General features: G+C 33.8%; 1 long non-coding RNA gene across 1 annotated transcript; it reads left to right on the top strand.

Annotated features, from left to right (window-relative positions):
• The first annotated feature begins 5,232 nt into the window (after positions 1-5,232).
• On the top strand, positions 5,233-6,995 carry LOC127871427 (uncharacterized). Its single transcript, XR_008045332.1, has 2 exons — positions 5,233-5,354; positions 5,628-6,995. It is a non-coding gene; the product is annotated as an uncharacterized LOC127871427 (long non-coding RNA).
• Positions 6,996-19,541: the final 12,546 nt, after the last annotated feature.

Genomic DNA, 19,541 nt, shown 5'->3' with positions numbered 1-19,541 from the left:
TAAGTAAAGGTTCATAATACAAAAATTAATTACCTTAATGAAACAAAAAAGTGAAAATAACAACTGTAGACTAACTTTACCAAGAGGCCAATCTCATGCGCAACGGTTACATTTCACCTCTGTGATGGGCTCAGAACGGACTATTTTTATGAGAGCGTCTCATTCATGTCATGATCCAATCTCTTGCACGACGGTTACATTACATACGGTTATATTACATTCACCCAATCTAATTCTGACTTAAAACATAAGTATTTAACAAACCTACGATTAAATTGTTCATTTGAAGACTTCATCAACTAAATGCCTTAGTTAAATGATCTTTAACAAGCCTGAAAGCGGTCCGCAACGAGTGAAAATAAAGATGTGTAGCTGTCTCTTCAGCTTATAACACAGTTACTCTTGGACGCCAGAATGTGATTCCAATGCATAACAGGTCAGGGGTTAATCACATATTCATGTAATGCTTTTTGAACATATTTTATTGCTTTTTTTATAAATATTTATCTTACTGTGTGTGTTTCATAAATCAATGTCTCTTAAGGGACTTTTTCACAGATTTTGGCATGTTTTGAAGTTTGTCATTATATGCTTTATATTGATAAATTTAATGTAAACATTGGATCTAAAAAGCTCCAGTAAAAAAAAAACAATAATACATTTTTTAATAAGAAAAAAAGAAATCCTCAACTGGGCTCGTACCACTGACCCCTGGAGTAAAAGTCTATCGCTTAGACCACGCGGCTATAAGTGCGCATACAATTAGTGATGTATTTTATACTTTATATAAGTAATCCTTGTAGCATCACACAGTATAACGAAAACAACAGAACTCTCAAAATTATTCAATCGTTTCGCGTTGCAACGCTTTATATTTTTCAGTTTTTTAAATCGTCAAAATATGCATATTATGGATATGTTAGAGTCTGGTAAATGTTCAGTATTACTGTTTTCTCACAAATATCCTAACTACAATAAAAAGTTGCGAATCTTAAACCATTGTTTTTAATTTTGTCAATTTACCAAAACGTGAAAAGGCCCCATTAATAACCAAAAGTTGTATATGTACTATGCAATGGGCCATACACATTTGGTTCATTGTAAGCGTCCACATGACTTTTCAAAATGAAGAATCAAATCAGGAATAAAAAAGATGAGTATGTAAATATTGTTTATCTGTCAAATAATTATTTTTATGATTGTGGTAAATTTCATACTTCGTGATTATTGTATACATGTAATCCTAAAGATTGTTTTTATCATACCGGTATTGCTTTGTTACTAATATGAAGTTATTTAACTTAATATGACCAGCAAAGCACTGCTTTAAAGAAAACCATCTCATACCATTATATCTTATAACAGTCTTAATTCATTATTATAATATTGATATGATGGTTGTTTGATGTTAACAAACCTACATTTTTGTATGTGAGAGCAAGGGACGACAACTCTGCATGGAGATTGCCACGGGGCTAGTCTATCATCACGTGGTTGGTTATGAAGGCAGGGATTTAATCCAGCTTTGCAATCTCCGCGCAGAGTTGTCGTTCCTAGCTGTCACATAATATAATGTATTGTAACCATCGTGCAAGAGATTGTCAGCTTTGCTGGTTCCAGTCAAATCCCTACGCGGAGGTTGACAACATCTGCCATGACAAGTATATCCTAACAGATTTGGTTATTTTATTTTTCAGTATTATTCTATGAAAAGTAGTATCATTTTTCTTTTATATTTTGAAAATAGTGTAAAGATTTAGGTTCATACTATAATCAATTACCTTCTTTAAAGAAGAGATGTGTTTGTCAGAAACACAATGCCCCCAATTGCGCCGCTTTGAAGCTTTTAATTTGACCTTTGACCTTGAAGGATGACCTTGACCTTGACCTTTTACCACTCAAAATGTGCAGCTCTATGAGATACACATGCATGCCAAATATCAAGTTGCTATCTTTAATATTGCAAAAGTTATTGCAAAACTTTAACCTTGGTTAAAGTTTTGTGACACACACATACAATGACTGACTGACTGACACAATGACAGACAGACCGACAGGCCAAAAACAATATACCTCCGATCTTTTGATCCGGGCGCATAAAAAGTAAAAAATAACGGTTAAATAATTGTACTACATGGCTAGGCTATCATCAGTTTTTTAATCAGTTGATTATATGCATGTTATAGATCCCCGCCGCCATTAGAAATCAGCACACCACTCTACACTCATTTTAGGGGATGGGGTACCCGTAGTATTATATAATGCATAATGAATTATATCCATATTACGAGTACCCTCTGAGCTCAGTTTCTACACTAAGTTCATCGGTAGTATGACCGTAGTATGTGCATATTGAATTATTTGCATGATACGGATACCCTCGGACCTCAGCTCACACACTCAGTTCATGGGGTTTACCCAAGTATGTATAGGGTGTATTATATTCATGATAAAGGGACAGCCCCTTCATTCAGTTCAAATGGTTACCCTTAGGATGTACGTAGTGTGCATTTTTTTTTATAAAAATGCATGTACATGGTACAGGTAACCCTTTAATTGAGCTCAGGTCCACCATACATACATTTTGCTACAATTATTGTGCTAAAACTTTTTAAGACATTGCATACGTGTTCATGAAATATATAAAAATCAAACAGATACCACCATAGCTCTTGCGAAACACATTCAGCATATGCGCGCAATGTAGTTTAAAACTAAATGAATACATTTGTTCATTTAGCATGAGGGGTTTGTTCGAAAACTCGTAAACAAACCGATTTAATGTGTTTACCGTGAGGGCATTTTCTAATATATCGTTGACTATCACGCCTGAGCCAAATTTAGTCACAATATACGTAATAAAAGTCTATGTCGGGAAACTTAGTAAATCTTAATTGGTGCTAAACGTGTCTATAAACATTAAATGGAAGCGTTGGTACAAGAACAATTCACATTTGTGTCTAAACATCAGTCTGGAATCATAATCGCCATACATGGATGGTAACGGTATTGTATTGTAGTCAAATATGGTTACTGTCTTCGCACTGCTACTTACTCCCTTTCATTTCAGCGAAGTCGTAAACATAAACATCGAGCCATGGTGACGAACCGATATCGAACCGATGTAAACCAAATATCAGGTCGATGCACACATTTATATCAAACATATCTCGAGTCAATATTCAAAGTTTACTGGCTCCAGCCCAGGGGCTCCAGATCCGTAACTTTGTCACCTTTTTATGTATCGCGCAATCAGAAAATGTTAGAGCGATTTTAAAAACTCTAAAAAGGAATTTGTCGATACTTTGTTTTACCTTGATATTTTAGTAACGTTTACATGTTGGTTATTGCTCGATGTGTGTAAATATGAGTATCTGCCAATAAAACGCTAATACATCTTTTGCGAAGTTTGATGTGTTTTTTTATATAGATTAGTTATTGTTAAAGATTGCGCCCACTTCAACCAAAACGATGTTACCACGCCTGTAACTTATCAGTATTCAACACTAGCTGAGTACTTCCTATACATTCCTATACCATACTTTTACTGTATATATGTATAAACAAAGTCTTAGTTAGAAATCTTTTAGTATGTTTTAACGGTAAAAATGTTTTTAAGTAGAATGAAAACTTGGTTTTTATAAATGTTGTAGTCATGTTTAATGTAAAGTTTTCAAAATGTACAGTCTCTAATAAGTCATTTATGACTGGTTACATTCATGTCATTGTGTTATATTGTATGTATAAATTGTAGTACGAACATACAATGTGATTGAGACTTAAATAAAATATTTGAAATTGAATTGAATTGAGTCCTATAGACACTTCATACTTTTATCACAAACATATTACGAACGATTATATATACTACTTGATATCCAGATGACGTTACACATTAATACAAGATAAGTATTGATGCAAAGCATCAAAGGGCGTCGGGAATTTCAGTGAAAAAGGCACTCAATGAAGTTACATGGAACGATTTTTTTCTACTGTAAATATTAATATATTGGCCGATTATTTTTAACAAAATAAAAAAAGATACTGGTATAACCATTATCGATGATTTTGTGTTATAACCCCCAAATAACTAATATATATGATGTTGTGTTATAACCCCAAAATAACCATTATCTATGATCTTGTGCTGTAACCCCCAAATATTTCATAGTTCATTTTATTTACATTGGTTTCCTTTTTTTACTTACATTCGTGAGCAGTTTTCTAAATGGAACAGAACTGTGTAGGTTTAAAAATAATCTGCTTCATCTTGTAAGCGTAATTTCATATTTTTCTCAACTTCAAGGGGAGATGATTCTGAACTTATTCTTACGTTGCTCATTTTGAGCACTCATTGATATGAAAACACTATAAAAGTTTTAATGTGTTACGACCCCCCCCCCCCCACCCTCTCACACATATATTTCATGGGCATAATAAAAACAAAAAATGGTTACAATAAAACATCATAGTTATTTAAACTAAAATGTCTACATCAAAACAAAAAGTTAACATAGAACACAAATACAATACATGTAATTTGATTCTACTGGGGCTCGAACCTTAGACCTCTCACATGTGAAGCGAGCGTGTAACCACAACACTACGGAACCGCTTGAAAATCACCTTCTAACTAAGATATTAATACGCTATTAATAGTCGGTTCAAATGTAAACCCGGAAGTTAAAACGCAGGATAGTGAGCGGGGTAAAAGGTCCATACCAAAGGGTCCATACCACTGGCAAAATACGGGTCAGGCCTGTGGCCTTCTATATGTGGTTCTCAAAAAAACCTGTAGGAGGACTTGATAGTAATGAGACTGGGGTGCTGTGATGGTGCTCCTCATTAATAAGCGGCTGCTTCCTTTATCAAGACTCATTATTACAATTAATAAATACGTGTCGCGCTTCGCGTTCTATAGCGCCTTTATTAGTAACTAGGTGGTTGCTAGGATAGTGGAACAAAGAAGTTTTGTTTTTATACAAAACCAAAAAGTTTCACCGGTTCGCGTAGTTGCCCAGTCCCTGTGATCTTTTATTATTGCCCAGTCCCTGTGATCAGGTATTAATTTAAACAATTAACTTTGCATTATTGGCAATAAATGTTGTAGTAAATGTAATAGGCACAAATGCAGTACTTATTTACACTAATTTACACACGAAAATCACCACTATGCAAGAAATTCTGACAACAAAAATATAAAGATTGATCCGTAAAATAACTTCTCCCATAAGCCAAAAAAAAACGTATTACATACTAGTCGCCGCGCTTCAGTGAAACGCCAATAATAGCGAATCATTTATTGTTCTTGGTTGTTCTCAGAAAATGTGACCGCCTTCATATGTTCATCGTTAGTAAGTGTGTTTTTTTTCAAGAGTAATTTATTTGTACCAATACACCGAATTTCCAAATACTTATCTGGTATCGGACTTGAAACTAACGGATTTAGACAAAATGTATGTCGAAACACAAACCCGAAAACCAGTTGTTCACAGGCGACCAATGTTTTCATACAGTGATGAGAGCCAGTCAAAGCTATTCGTTAAAATGTGTTGTCATCAAACTGAAGAAACTATAATAATGATTCTCGTATACTGTAGTACACTAATGTTCTGAACTGTGTTTAGGAGCACCCCCTGGGCCCGCAGGTGGAACCAACTGCACGATGCAGTCTGACTGCCATTGTGACAGGGACACACCCCACTGTGTGGACGGGCATTGCATGTGTGGCTGTAGACCGGGACCGGGTGGAAAATAAACATGTGTGACTTGTTAAACTGTTGTAAGTGCATGTAATTATCATCGCTCAATGTCAGGATGGAAAATGAAAAACATAAATATTATTTATGTGAAAAAACAACTTTCGATATCCAGTTGTCAACCATAATGCTAAAAATCTTATTGGGTTGTTAATCATTTTGTGTGCGTAGTTTACTATAAGCATTCCGTGGGCAGATCGTATTGAATAAAGTTCATCAAATCAATATTAGTCTAACGTTTGTTTCCTTCCATTACTTCGCGTCTTCTGTTCAAGTCCAATTTACACATGCAGTTTGATATATCGGATTAAACCCTTTCAAACTGGATACGAAAACTGGATATGTAAAACACGAGATTATCTAGAATGTATTTATCATTTAATTATGATCATTGATTATTTTAGCATTATTGACATAATTATGAAAATTGTAATTTCACAGATATGTCATTTCATCACATCTTTATCGCCCATTGGTGTGGATTATAATCGCTCCTTGCGAACTTTCCCTAAGTTTACGAATGAATTCGCCATATTTTCGCAATAGTTCATACTCAGATAAAAGGCACGCACATTCAATTATTAAAATTGTAATTTCCACCTCATTGAATATGCATATGATGGGTAAAAACGTACACGCCAGGGCTGGCAAGTTCAACTTTAGAGGCATTTTTTTAACACATGCGGTTGAGGGCGATGCTGCATACCATACATCAAACGTTCGATTCTTGGGGTTTAAACATTCAGATTTTTTTTAAGTGTTTACTATACACGTTTAAGGACAACACAAAACAAGTTACTTCAAGGGTGGGTAACCCAAGTTGCATGATACGAACAAACTTTGTTGAGGACCACCACTGGATGTTGCATATAATATGCATTACCGAAATAACTCTAAGATATCTGACACTCTAAAGTTTTGGAACCATCTTTTTAGGCAAATTATTACTTTTTGTGACTTATCTTTTCGAATGTATTATTTACATTTTGCTCTGTAAGAACCCAATCTATGGTCTCAAAAAGATAAAGTTTATCTTTTTTTCCTCTTATTACTTCCAAACGTGTTTTATTATCAAAACAGAATGTTGCTGTATCTTTAATTTACAATATGTATGTACAGATACCTAAAATGACGTAACATGCCTCACCATTAACCAGCTATATATTTCTTTTTATTGTTTTATATGTGGAATGATGGGTATTTTGCTTTTTTCCTGAATAAAGCATATCTATCTTTCGAACACCTAGAATCTCCACTATTTTAAAATGATTTTTTATTTTTTGGATAGTTGCATGTGTTCATATTTTGTCTTATTCACGTTCATCCCGTTACACATCACACATGTGTATTTACAAAAGCATGATAGTTGCAAAACTTGGCAGAATAATACAGTCAGTGGACCGTTACATTTGTTTTATTTGGGTCAATAATCACTTAAGTTTTATATAAGGTATGTTTTCATCCGATAGATTTTAGTAGTTAAACAAAGTGATCCACGTAAGGAAACCCATAAGTTCTGCTTTATGTATTGACCGTGTTTGTTATGTATGCAACAACTGTTTGCTGTCATTTGGGTGTTTGTTCTATATGGTTTCGAAAACAACAGTTTGCTGTCATGAAGTGCACATTATGATAAACTCAATTTTTTAAAATAAGTATTGTGTTGGTTAATGCCTCAATTTAATTATCTTAGGCAACATGGCTCCGAACAGAATATTAAAAAGGTAACAGATATACTACAAGTATACTGCCATTTATATGACGGTGTAAAAGACAACGATTTATTAGCAAGCAACATTATACTAATTACCTTACGGATAGTATGTCAGTTGAATTTTAATAATTGAAGGTTCATACAATAGTATATGTATGCTTATATTTGTTCTTTGTGATCATAAGTCAACATTGAAGTATTTCTCGTTGAAACAACATCAAACAAATTACTGTCAATGATAGGAGTCGTGTTCTGAGAAAACTGGACTTAATGCATGTGCGTAAAGTGTCGTCCCAGATTAGCCTGTGCAGTCCGCACAGGCTAATCAGGGACGACACTTTCCGCTTTAATGGTATTTTTAGTCCCTCCTTACCGAAAATCAAGTTTAAGCGGAAAGTGTCGTCCCTGATTAGCCTTTGCAGACTGCACAGGCTAATCTGGGACGACACTTTACGCACATGCATTAAGCCCAGTTTTCTCAGAGCAAGGCTCATATGTATATATATTTTCCTGGTGTCCCGGAAAACTTAATATAAGTACGGTAAAAATATGTTTACTATTTAGTCTTATAACACAAAGTTACCTCCAAGGCGGTAACAGTTTTGACGCAAGGAAAATAATTTTAACAAACATCGGGACATGTGATATGGCGACGACCGGAACGATTTTAATATCTTAAAAGTATGGCCACAGGGGGTTTATTTGTGAAGAGTTTCGTGAAAATCTGCCAGCGGTTAAGGGGGAGATGAAAATAATTTTACTCAAGAGGTATTTCGGACGACGCACGGCCGATGAAAGGTGTTTTTCAGAAAAAGTTAATTTTTCGTTATAATATGATTATTTATCATTCAAAATGATGTTTTCACTAATTAATATCATAGCCACACGCTAACCACCTGTGGATTTCATGCAGACTTTTCAAATGTGCAAATGTCAACTTGTAACATTGCAAGATGTATCGATACGCGATGACAAATCTATACGTGTTAACATGCTCACAGTGGAAATCGGCAGTTCGTTAAAGTTACTGTTGCAAATGTGTATACTTTAGCATTCACCTTTGTAAAGAAGCCTTAGAGTTGTGACAAAGTTTTGTGCGTTGTGTTTGCGATTTAAAAATAAAAGTAAATGTGTATTTTACATTTTGAACATTTAATTTTTTATTCATTGAACAGTGTTGTTCAACTGCAATTTGGGCATTGCACAAGATGAACATTCGAGATGTCTCCACCTTAAAAATAAACATTGTTTAAAATCGAAACATTCAATATCGATCATTGTTTATTTGAATGGATATTATTTGACATGTATGTATAATATATAATTGCAACATGGAACATATCAGCTGAATACTCATAAATAATGTTGGCGGTCTTTCCCTTCCATAGTTTAATATGTGTGCATTTCATAACAAACGTTTCGTGCGATGAATATACAACTATTAAGTGAAAAAATAACACAAACCTTCTTAACACTTTGTTTTTAGTTTGATAACTTATAAACGTCAATTTGTGTACCTTCATTCCAAAGTCAGGATATACGCCGAACATTTTCGTTTAAGATATTTCATGTTTTACGTATTGCAGTTTTATAAATAAATAGGTTTATCGACTTTTTTTATTTAAAATACATGTACTTTAAAGAGATTTGACGAAGAAATGTATGCAGCTCGATAATAAATTATACATGAAAAACAACAACAACAACACTTACTTGTAAACACAACATACAACAATTGATATTAGTGTACAACAAACGAACACTTGAGTGGCTGAATAATTTCAATAAAAATTAATTGCTAATAAAATATGGTGATTTTTTTTAGAATGATTACTATTTAAACTTGATAGTTATTGCAAATATAAAACCGAATTTTGTTTTGAAAAATACTTAGATGTTATAACTAATGACAAGTTACGAAAATTATTGACAAGTATACGATTATGTTCCCATAGTCTAGAGATAGAAGTAGGAAGATATTATAACATAGAAAGAGATAATAGATTGTGCAAATTATGTAATCAAAATGCTGTAGAATCAGAATATCATTTCATTTTATGTTGCTCAAAGTATAGATGTATAAGATCAAAATATATTGGAAATTGTTCATGGCCTACTGTTCAAAAATTCATTTTATTAATGTCAACAAATAGTAAAAAATGTATGTATAATCTTGCAAAATATATTAAAGAATCTCTATGTTTAAGACAAGAAGCTCTTGAAAACCTAACTATTCTCTGATCGTTATGTAAAACTCTGTTGTGTTCTTTGTTATATGTATATGGAATTAGTTTATATAGAAATTGTATTTGTATATATGTATATGATTGTCTTTGCCATAAGTTTTTATATTTGTAAATGGCCAAAGGCAAATATTTTGCCGATTGCTAATAAACTGAAACTGAAACTGAAACTATTTTTGTATACTTTTATTTGTCAGATTTAGTGGTGTCCCGTGTTTTGATTTTGTTTACATAATAATATGTCAAGTGGAATAAGGCTCAGGTTACATGGAAAGTTCCTTAGTTTCTTTTAATACTTCATATTGATCAGTGTAAATAATTATCTTAAGGACGTATGCTGCAGTTTTAATGCAAATGTTGCTCCACCTAGAATTTGATAATTTTTGGTATTTAGGCAGAACCATCTGTTGTGGATAGAAAAATAAAATATAAATTATGGGTCACCGGTATTGTTCATTTTTTATTCGCACTTGAACAACAAGCATATTTCAGCTCAAAAACAATTCACCAATAAGGTAATAACATAAAAACTTGAGTAAATTAATGAGAAAAGTGTTAAAAACAATCTCTATTTCTCACAAAATATGTAATACTGATTTAATTAGACTGCAAATCAAAACAAAAATTAACACGAATCGATTGATTCATGTTTTTATCAATTTTTAAACATAAACAAAAACAACAGAATTTCACATATGAAAATAAATAAAATGCAACAGTCATTTTAATTTTTACATGCCTTCCTCCACCTAAATTTTTTCCAAATTTGCCTAAATGTTTTATGAGTTATAACCTAATACAAATATAAAAAGAAAACAATAGGTCACCGGGGTCGTTTGTTCACAAATGAAGTTTTAATGCATGTATTAAAATACAATTTAAAAACACAGTGAAAACCATGCACATGGTGCAGGTCAAAACACATACTAGTACATGTATTGCTGTATGACAATGAAAACGTAGATTTAAATGTAAATGAAAACACAAGATACTTGTATCAAGATCAGTAATATTAGGTAAATACAGCATCCAACTTAAAAAAGACGTATTCAAAATATTTAAAGGGGTATATCGACAGTATAAGTTGTAATTCATGACATGTCTTGATCAATGTTTTTATGTATGCCATTGCAGAAGTAGATTTTAATTTAAGTGAAAACACAAATTATGTGTAGCAAGATCAAACAAATTTAAGTTTATATTGAACCAAACAAAAACCAAGATAATTGAATATATTTAAAGGGGCATACCACTTTTTTGAAATTCTGGTCATGATTTTACCAATTTATTGTTGTATGCAAACGTAGATTTGAATATAATGAAAATACAAATTATAAAAGATGTGTATCGAGATCATTACATTAGGTTAATTAAGTATTCAAGTAAAATCAATACGTATACAATACACTTAAAGGGGCATATCAACGGTATTAATTGTGATTCTTGATATGACTTCACCAATTCACGGCATATCATTTGTATGAATTAATGTATATAAACCCAGTACCATATTTTTGGAATTGCTAGGAAAATATATATGAAAAACAATTTTATCTTCACAGTTCCTGTTCGTTAAAAATCTAATCCACACACGCGTTGCATTTTAAGGAAAACGTTTACATACTACAAACAAGTTGCATGTGAATAGAGATACTGCAGAAGGCAATTATGGCGTATATGTAAAGCAATGATTCACTACCCATGAACTTCGTTATCTAAAATGAGCTTTTTTTTAATTATAATAATCTATTAGTTGTTGATACACCGCTGTAATGTTATAATACTGAAATCAGTATTTTGTTTTTAAATCTACAATGACTCAGGTATTTTAAAGTACAGAATACATTTTAAGAACCTACGCGGTAGTTTTAATTATTTTGTTAGTACATAAAGCATAATGTTTGATAGATATATCTTTGCTGATATAAAGATAAACTAAAAACCGAGAGTGACGGATGTTCTTATTTGTTTTATTGAGCTTTGAACGTGTGCGTTCACCTCGCAAATGTGCCTTAAAGAATAAAACTGAGCACACACGTGAAATAACTGTTGAAAATAATGTAATTCTCTGTGTCCATTTATAATTATGATTACAATTTTATTGAATACCATAAAACATCAAATGGATATCAACAAAGTTAATCGGAAAAATTAAAAAATATATAATATCTTACTTTCAACTTGTAATACCTTCCCGCATACAGATTTCATTCCAATTTACCCAAATGGCTCGTGGGTTATCAAAAAAAATAAGACAACATGCAAACAAGCAAATTTGTTGATTTGATATCCCCTGCAACATTTTGTTTGTGACAGTCGGGCGGACGAACTGAGGTACGGACGGGCCATGCCACTTTTATATCCGTCCGCCCTTAGAGCGGGATATTTACTAAGTAAACAGGCTCTTTTGTTCACTAATCAAATTAAAAAACCAACTCGCAGTCAAACAATAAATGCTAAGTTCCAACACATCACGACTTAAAATGCACTTAATAAATATATATATATCCGATCCTGTTTGCCCAATATAATGCGGATCATTGTTCTGTTCGTCTTAATGTTAGACGAATATATCTTATTGAGAATCCATAATATACTTGTATTTTAAAGGCTGTTGTTTTCCCATTCCAGAATACATACCTCATCAAATTCCCCTATGCTACACGTGATCCCATGTCTTGTCTTAAGTAGTTCAGCGTGTCACAAAAATAACAAAAGGATTTCACAATATTTAGGTAGAAAGATTTAGATTGCATTGCATTCGTGTAATATGACGTTATGTGTGTATTATAAATGAGTTGCAGGTGCGGCACCGGCGTACGTTCAAATAATTTGCTTAATGATTGACCAGCCTGTAAATGCGATACTGCGCATCAATGTGTTTTTTTAATCAATTGCTTATCAAAAATAATCACAAGGTTAGTTCATTTCGAATCATATTGGTCAGAGAGAAATAAATTAAGCAAAACAAAAAATATGCAAGTATTATATACACGTGCGGTAAGGTGCACAAACATCCGCACATGGTTCAGAAGTATCAGAGCGTCGTGAATGAAAATTTTAACAAGTCGTACTTTATACACAAACATTTTCATTTATAAGTAAGTATTGACTGTTTTCCGTAATGAGATTCTTGCTTGTTGTTACAAACACGCGATAAAAAAGTTTGTTGTAGTCGCAGGAATGATGGTCGATTCTTACTGTGTTATTAAGGGGCTACACATTGTTGATCAATTTTCTAAACTTCATAATACTTTATTTCTTGGTATAATTCCCTTATTGAATATGCATCCCGTTTTTATTTGAATATCTGAAAAAGCATACACTTATTGCGCAACCGGTGTTACAGTCAAAACAAATTTGAGTAAAACTAAACTGCCGCGTAAGTTCTTAAATTGTATTAAGACTAATGGGTATAATTTCATCCGCACAGTCTGGTCAGGAGCTACACTTACCGGTTATGTGTCCACGTAACCTTTCGTTACTTTGAAGAGGACAGGGTAGCTCCTGACCAGTGTGCGCTGGTCTCGAAGGCCGGTTTGGAGCTACTTGGGCCGAATATGGCGTAATACCCACTTTCACCTGATGCGGCTTATATATCGAATTAATTAGAAGGAGTTTTGAAATATAAATATTTGTATGTGCCTTATGGATTTTCATCAAGTGCCTCGGGAGTGCTTCTTAGTACCATCGACCCAGAAAATAACTTCACACAGTTACGGCGCCAAGTGCAAGCTTCAAACGATACGGAAATTCTACCAGAGGCAAACCTCTATGTATATAATTGCACCACGGCTTAACTTCTTAACAAGGAGGCCACCCATTTGCATCCCCATATGCGTCATTGAGGCATACGGCCTCTTATCACGATGTTCTATCAGTGTCACAACGCTTCGGAAAGCGTCCAACCATTTAGGTCTACCGATTCGAATCTGGTTCAACAAAAGAGGGTGTTGAAAATCCTTGAACTTATCATCTTGCCTTTCAGCGGATTTGTGCCAATGTAAATCAATGGGCGAATCAATTTAAATTTAAAACGGATGACACATATTCTGTTTTATAGGAAATCTATTTCAACAAAACCACTTATATGTTTTCTTTATAAATTTCGAAAAAATATTAATTAGGCATCAGATCCCGAACATATATTCTCTTAATTTTCGACATCTGTGCCTACAGTGTCGCACGCAAGATGCCAAATATATTTAAATATATGTATTTAGTTTTCTATTACGACGTGTGAAACCGTAACAATGTTGTACAAATGCTAGCGATGTTTACATTTACTATTAAACGGTACTATGGAGGATACTCATTCATTCCATGAGAACCTTATCACGAGTAATTCTTAAACAGTCAGGTTTGAATGTCGATACAGATTTGACATTCCATGTTTGGAAAAATATGAGCACGAACTTGTTTCACATCTCACGAATCAGGATCTGCGCTGCCTGTTTGGGGAGATCATGTACGGTGGCCACATCGCGGATGACTGGGACAGGAACCTGTGTCGAACCTACCTACAGGTCTACATGCACTCAGACATGTTAAGCCTCTTGTGGCTGTGTTATATGTACCTGTACGGTCTACACCCAAACGCCGAGATTGAGAAGCTTAACTCATGTGCATGTCCGACTGAACAGGCTAATCTGAGACGAAACTTTCAGCTTAAACTGGATACTTGCTTAAAGATACTTCCTGTAAACGAAAAATACTTCAAAAGTGAAAAAGTGTCCCCTATTTCCCTGTGTGGAATGCAAATTCTAGTCTGGGACGACACTTTTCGCAGATGTATTAACCCATAAGCCTAGCGTCCTAAAAAAAGGACTTTGCAAACAGCGTAGACCCAGATGAGACGCCGCATGATGCGGCGTCTCATCAGGGTCTGCGCTGTTTGCTTAAATGAATTTCTGTAAGAAATATTCTAAATATAGAAATAAATATACTAGACATTCCTTATTTTGGAAATAAATTCATCAAATTGAGAAGGATGGGAGAGTCCACTAGGCATAAATGGGTTAAACCGGTTTCCTCAGAGCACGGTTGATATCAACACACGCATGTATGGTTAATGTTAAGATTTTAGCAGTTTTGGATTGATAATTTTCGACCATGTTAATGTGTTCTGATGTTGTTGTTGTTATGACAAATGTATGGACAATAATGTTTCTGTAAATTTCAGTAATTTATGTTAAACTCGTGAAACTAATGGGCAGTACGGAATATCTATTTTTCGGGAACATTTTTTACACAGTCGCGTGCTACGCCGAGGAATGCAGAGACGTTGGTGGCTGCCATCACGTGACATGTGCAACTGGGTGGCACCTTGCGTGTCGCGATCGTGAATGCACATGCCTTACTGGTAAAACATATCATCCGATCGTATTTTACTGCTTAGCTAGATCAGATGATATGTTTAAAAAAAAGAAAAATACGTTCATGAGTTGTAAGTCCAAATTCCTGTTTCGGTCACCTACTATTTTTTCTGTGTCGTGCTTATATTGTACATTTTAATAGCAGCACGAAACTGTCACATATACTTTGAATTTTGTTACACGAATTTTTTACAAAATATGTTATTAACAATTTTCAGTTCAAATTGTTTATGCTTATGTATCACTTAAAGAAATGTATAATAAATGTGACTGCCATGTCAATATATAATTAAGAAATATTTGAATGGACAATGCGTTCAATTTCAATGAGCGTAACAATATTAAGGGCCGCCAAAACCGCTAATTAGATTGACAATAGTTAAACTATTTAGATGTTGATAGTATAATAATGTGATACAGCTATAAGCTTTATGAAATAACAATGTTACCATCAAATTAACTGTGATTGGAAATACAATTATATGACACCATATAATCAGTAAAATGTAAGAATAACGTACATGTTATATGGTAAATAAATGTTACCAAACATACACGCACGCAATGAGTCTAGTCTGTATTTCCAGATGCTTCCGGTAGTTCATCCCCCAGCTGCACTATGGCCTCCGACTGCCAATGTGGCAGGGATACACCCCACTGTGTGGACGGGCACTGCATGTGTGGCTTCAGACCCAGTGGCGGAAAGTAAACGTGTGGTTGCTAGACTTGCAAATGTATTGACTTGTTAATGATTATTTATAAAATAAATTTTCCCTAATATATTAACCATTTTTGTTTTTCGTCATTTCATTTGCAGAGAGGAATTAAGACATTAGACGCAGTATGCACATCAATATGATGTATTGAATTGCAAGAAATGAACGTTGGAATAATATTTTTTTAAAGAGTGGTTTGTGGTATAAAATGAATGTAATATTTTATAATATTTTTTAATTTAGTAACCTACTTTTCAATGTTTGATTTTTAAAATAAATAAATATTTCTGTTGTACATAATATTCGTTTTTGTTATTTATTTTTTTACTTTATTTTAATTATCCTCGTAATGTAAAGACGCATAAACTTGGGAATCCCTTTGTGCCATCGCATATGCATGGATTGATCTTTAAAACGATACTCTACAAAACGACGATTAAGGGGGTCTTTTCACGTTTTGGTAAATGGACAAAAAAAAAATGTTTCAAATTCGCAATATTTCGTTGTAGTTATGATATTTGTGAGAAAACAGTAATACTGAACATTTACCGTGCTCAAAAATATCCATTAAATGCATCTTTTGGCGGTTTAAAAACCTGAAAATTATAAAGCGTTGCAACGCGAAACGATTGAATAATTTGGAGAGTTCTTTTGTTGTCGTTATAGTCTGTGACACTTCGAGGATTGCTGATATGAAGTATCAAATACATCATCCTTTTAATGAGCACGGATGGCCGAGTGGTCTAAGAGTTATAATTTTACTCCAGGGGTCAGTTGTTCGATTCCAGATGAGGGTTACTTTTTTCCTTCTTTAATTCTATTCTTGTTTTTTTACTGGAGCTTTTTAGACCCAATGTTTACATTTATCAATATAAAGCATTTACTGAAAAACGTCAATACATGCCAAAATCTGTAAAAAGGTCCCGTTAAATCCTCAAAGCCGCTTTTAAACACGATCAAATGACCGCATAAGGAAATTCAAGCACGATCTAAGCATGCTTAAATGGGAGTGTGTTTAAACTGTCATACAAAAGCAATCTAGAGCACACAAACAGAATTGCACGTCATATGTTATATCCTCTATCATACTCATCGGTTGCTTATAAAAATGTGTATATACATTCCAAAATAAAATCTCTGGTAATATCTCTCCAAAAAATCATATTGTGTTTTATTGTTTAAGTAAATGTGGATTTATTCCAATAATCTAATAACTGGGAGATAGTATCCATCGCTGCTTTTAGCATTTGACCCATGTGTGGGACTTTGGGTCCAACATAAAATTGCCCCTGTGTACCAAGACTCTTGGTGCGATTTGACCTGGGGATAGTATGCGTGTGCCATTGATTGTCCAATAGACGACACTTTCTTCTTACTACTTACTACAAACGGCGTTTGCTGCATGTGCGTAAAGTATCGTCCCAGATTAGCCTGTGCAGTCTGCACAGGCTAATTAGGGACGATACTTTTCGCGTAAACATGATTTTTGCTATGAAGACACTTTCTTGAAACGAAAAATATCGTAAAAGCAGTGTCGTCCCTGATTAGCCTGTGCGGACTGCACGGGCTAATCTTGAAAAACACTTTACGCACACGCATTTAACCCCTTTTACACAAAGCACGGCCCAAAATTGTTTGTATAGGTCCCTGCACAAACTCACACACACAAATCCGAATTCAGAAGTGGCGGTCCCTCGGTCATATGAGCATTGACCTTCTTACGATAATAATCCGATATATTGTCAGTACTGAATTTAAACAAATGGGACTACTGGTCACATCAAAACTATCATGTTGGAAAGCTGAAGAAAAACTAGAGTTTCAAGCCAGAACCATCCTTTCTAGAAAATCCTATTATATAATGTTTGAATATGTTTCATTTTCTTAGTGTTTAAATTGTTTAATTCCATGGTCAAAGTATTTCAACAATTGTATCGGGAACATATTGTGTAAATCTTAAAATAATCGATTTTTACATTGAAAACATATAGGGTCTACTTGGTCTAAATAACTCTGTTAATTACAGTGCAAACAATATTAGTGTTAGCTAACTTGTATTGCAGACGATCGATTGGTATACACTGTTAAAACGACAGCATGATATCGTAACAAATAATTGTGTGACATCTGTAATACGTATTTCTTTGAGTTATATAAAGCTATGGATTGGGGTTGTTTGGCTTGGTATAGAGAAAGGAAATCTGTGTAACGTCATTTTAAGAAAGATTTGTTGCCTGTAAACAACATAACTTGTTGGAAACTCTTTTTGTTTTTGTTGGGTGTTTTTTTTAACATAAAGGCATTTTAAATAGCTGCTAAAAAGAGAAATATTTATATACCGGTAGTAATATAATATTAAACGTCACTTACACGATTCCGCTATTCTTGTAAACATTAGTCATTGAAACAAGTCGCCAGGTTTACGAGAACAGTGTAAGTATGCATATTGGTTAGTTTACTGTTATGATTTTTGTATTGAAGATGATTTCCTTGCTAAATGTACAAAATGATGCGAGGAAAAAAGATACACATTTTTTCATAGCACTATGGTGAACACAAAGTCCACGACTTCTAATGCAAATTTCAGTGACCTAAAATGCTAAAAAACACAGTACTCTTTGTGAATACCAAATGGTGAAGCAGCAATGTGCTGATGAGAATTAATTGAACCTAATATAAAGTATATCACGTTTTTGTATTGCTTATTTCTGTATTTTTGTCTATCACTTTAATTTGCAAATAAACTTTTGTCTTGACATAAATAATATTTAAGAACGCATGTATTTTACAAATATGTATAGAGATGAATATGGTGAACGTTTACATATGTATATTAATGTGGAAGTGTAATGTATATCTTAATGTGTAAAGGATTAATATGTACTTTCTATCTTGTCCTACAACACACAAACGGCCTTTCACGCCATTGGTAACTCCTGTATTGTTTGCCATATTGTCAACGCCTCGTTAAACCCATTTATGCCTAGCGTCTTGAAAGGACTTTGCATGATGCGGCGTCTCATCTGGGTCTGCGCTGTTTGCTTAAAGGAATTTCTGTAAGAAATATGCTAAATATAGAAATAAATATACTAGACATTCCTAATATTGGAAATAAATTGATCTAATTTAGAAGGATCGGAGAGTCCACTAGGCATAAATGGGTTAACCACCAATTAAACGATGGTTTTGCTTTTTTACAAATCATCCTGTTACAGTTTTGGCATCGCCGAGATATACTCGTATAGATCTACCTTTAAAAATATTTCCTTCTCAGAACACACGCAAAAAGTTCATTATCGATACATTTTATCAGCTATCAGCAAGGTTTACCATTAAGGTAATCGTACAAAACATAGACGTTATATTGCTTGTTGCGACGAAGCAAACATACACATATGTTGTCTAGGGTACTTTCTAATTCATTAGGCATGTGCATCGCATTCCGAGTAACAACTTGACCCCCCCCCCCCCCCCCCCCGTTCGTTTAGGTATCTTCTGCTTTTGTCAAATAGTTTAGAAAAACTTCGACATCATGGTTATTTTGTTATTTCTGATTAAAATGGGAAGTACAGTAATGTTTCAACAAGTATACTGTTGTGGTTTGCCATTTTCAGGCCTTTAATTTTACCATTCATATATGCAAATCAGCAATTGAATTTTCTTTAATTGGAACAACATTTATTTCGTACAATCGTGTTTACATGTTAAATTGTAGTTGTCACGTTTCCCCATAA

This window comes from Dreissena polymorpha, chromosome 3, assembly GCF_020536995.1.
Source record: "Dreissena polymorpha isolate Duluth1 chromosome 3, UMN_Dpol_1.0, whole genome shotgun sequence".
NCBI lineage: Eukaryota > Metazoa > Mollusca > Bivalvia > Myida > Dreissenidae > Dreissena > Dreissena polymorpha.
This window is presented reverse-complemented; position numbering and strand designations above follow the sequence as displayed.